This window comes from Ascidia mentula (genome assembly GCF_947561715.1).
Source record: "Ascidia mentula chromosome 2 unlocalized genomic scaffold, kaAscMent1.1 SUPER_2_unloc_6, whole genome shotgun sequence".
Classification (NCBI taxonomy): domain Eukaryota; kingdom Metazoa; phylum Chordata; class Ascidiacea; order Phlebobranchia; family Ascidiidae; genus Ascidia; species Ascidia mentula.
The window spans coordinates 12501-15000 of record NW_028113709.1 but is presented as its reverse complement, the minus strand read 5'-3'; the positions used below and the strand labels follow the sequence as shown (position 1 = coordinate 15000).

At 59.3% G+C, this 2500-nt stretch overlaps 3 non-coding genes across 3 annotated transcripts in view; all 3 read right to left on the bottom strand.

Annotated features, from left to right (window-relative positions):
- Window positions 1–637, bottom strand: part of LOC145916494 (large subunit ribosomal RNA) — a 3686-nt gene extending 3049 nt beyond the window's left edge. The window contains exon 1 of the ribosomal RNA XR_014404709.1: window positions 1–637. This exon is cut by the window's left edge and continues 3049 nt beyond it. This is a non-coding gene — a ribosomal RNA (large subunit ribosomal RNA).
- Window positions 638–881: 244 nt separating this feature from the next.
- Window positions 882–1035, bottom strand: LOC145916531 (5.8S ribosomal RNA). Its single transcript, XR_014404741.1, has one exon. It is a non-coding gene; the product is annotated as a 5.8S ribosomal RNA (ribosomal RNA).
- A 259-nt stretch (window positions 1036–1294) lies between these two features.
- Window positions 1295–2500, bottom strand: part of LOC145916537 (small subunit ribosomal RNA) — a 1823-nt gene continuing 617 nt past the window's right edge. The window contains exon 1 of the ribosomal RNA XR_014404746.1: window positions 1295–2500. This exon is cut by the window's right edge and continues 617 nt beyond it. This is a non-coding gene — a ribosomal RNA (small subunit ribosomal RNA).

Below are 2500 nucleotides of genomic sequence, written 5' to 3'. Positions count from 1 at the left end.
TGTCCGCGCGCCTATAACACCCACCCGGGGGCGGGCTACCTTGCGCGCGGCCTTCTCGCCGCCTCCCAGACGGTCGCGGCCTTCGCACGGCGCTAGTGCGCTGGAGCTGCTCGGAGGACAGCGCGAACGACGGGCCGCAAGGCTCCGCACGCCCACACGCTCCGCTCGGCTTCAGCTGAAAGCGTCGCGCGACTCGACAGGCCCTCCCGTTTGCCTCTCGACGGTTTCACGTACTCTTTAACTCTCTCTTCAAAGTGCTTTTCAACTTTCCCTCACGGTACTTGTTCGCTATCGGTCTCGCGACAGTATTTAGCCTTAGATGGAGTTTACCACCCGCTTTGGGCTGCATTCCCAAACAACCCGACTCTGGGAAGACGCAGAGCGCGCGCCCTCGCCGCCACCATGGGCCTGACACCCGCACCGGGACGAGGCCTCGATCAGAAGGACGCGGGCGGCGAACGACGTACGCGCAGCGAATTCCTTACGCCACAATTCCACGCGCCGCAGAGGCGCGCGGATTCGGCGATGGGCACTTCCCACTTCACTCGCCGTTACTGGGGGAATCCTCGTTAGTTTCTTTTCCTCCGCTTAGTAATATGCTTAAATTCAGCGGGTAGCCTCGTCCGACCTCAGGCCGATAATCCAGTGCCTCGTTTGCGAGAGACACGCGCGCGCCACCGAAGCTCGTGCGAGCGCCGCGCCCGAACGCGAGCCGTGCTGCTCCGGGCCGGGATCCTCTTCGAGGCCGACTCGTAACGAGACGCACGCCGCGTTCGGTTTCGCGCGCTGACACTGCGTTCGTGCTGTCCTGGGCGGGACGACCGTGGCAACGGCCGACACCGCACCGGCCCGACGCGTCGCCGCGCGGGAACGTTACAACGCGACCCTGAGGCGGGCGTGGCGCCGGGATTGACCCGGTGCCGCAATTTGCGTTCAGAACGTCGATGCTCAATGTGTCCTGCAATTCACATTAATTCACGCAGCTAGCTGCGTCCTTCATCGACTCGCGAGCCGAGTGATCCACCGCCAAGAGCCCTCCGTGACTTCGTCAGTTGGACAAGCGCGACCCAGCCGGATTGCACAGTCGAAAAAGCGGTGGCCGAGCGGTCGCCAGCCGTAGGCGACGCATGAAGCCAGCCTGGCACATGGCCACGGCACTCGGCGCAGAACGAAACAGGGTGACCGAAGTGCAATCGCGTGCGCCTCAACAGCGACGAAGGGCGTGCGCGGCCGCCAAGATACGGAGCCTTCTCCACCTGTCGAACGCACGACCACTCGATCGGCGATCGGCCGGTAATGATCCTTCCGCAGGTTCACCTACGGAAACCTTGTTACGACTTTTACTTCCTCTAAATGATCAAGTTAGATCGTCTTCTCGGACGCCGGCGCGGCCGTTGCCGAACGCGCCAGGTCCAATCGGAGGACCTCACTAAACCATTCAATCGGTAGTAGCGACGGGCGGTGTGTACAAAGGGCAGGGACGTAATCAACGCGAGCTGATGACTCGCGCTTACTGGGCATTCCTCGTTCAAGGGAAACAATTGCAATTCCCTATCCCTAGCACGACCGGGGTTCAGCGGGTTACCCGGACCTTCCGGCCTAGGCGGCGACACGCTGATCCGGTCAGTGTAGCGCGCGTGCGGCCCCGAACATCTAAGGGCATCACAGACCTGTTATTGCTCAATCTCGTGTGGCTAAGCGCCACTAGTCCCTCTAAGAAGTTCAACGCCGACCGATAGGGTCGCGTAACTAGTTAGCAAGCCAGAGTCTCGTTCGTTATCGGAATTAACCAGACAAATCGCTCCACCAACTAAGAACGGCCATGCACCACCACCCACAGAATCAAGAAAGAGCTCTCAATCTGTCAATCCTCACTGTGTCCGGGCCGGGTGAGATTCCCCGTGTTGAGTCAAATTAAGCCGCAGGCTCCACGCCTGGTGGTGCCCTTCCGTCAATTCCTTTAAGTTTCAGCTTTGCAACCATACTTCCCCCGGAACCCAAAGACTTTGGTTTCCCGCAAGCTGCCGGAGGGGTCGTCAAAGTAACGCCCCCCGATCGCTGGTTGGCATCGTTTATAGTCAGAACTAGGACGGTATCTGATCGTCTTCGAACCTCTGACTTTCGCTCTTGATTAAAGAAAACATTCTTGGCAAATGCTTTCGCAGTCGTTCGTCTTGCGCCGATCCAAGAATTTCACCTCTAACGGCACAGTACGAATGCCCCCGTCCGTCCCTCTTAATCATTACCTCGCGCTCCGAAAACCAACAAAATAGAACCGAGGTCCTATTCCATTATTCCATGCACCATTATTCAGGCGAAGCGCCTGCTTTGAACACTCTAATTTTTTCAAAGTAAACGTCCCGGCCGCCGCCGACACTCAGTCAAGGGCACCGGCGGAGCGCCGGGGGAGAGGGCCAGGTGCGGCCAGTGCACGCCTTGCGACGGACCGGCCGCCTGCGCCCAACGTCCAACTACGAGCTTTTTAACCGCAACAACTTAA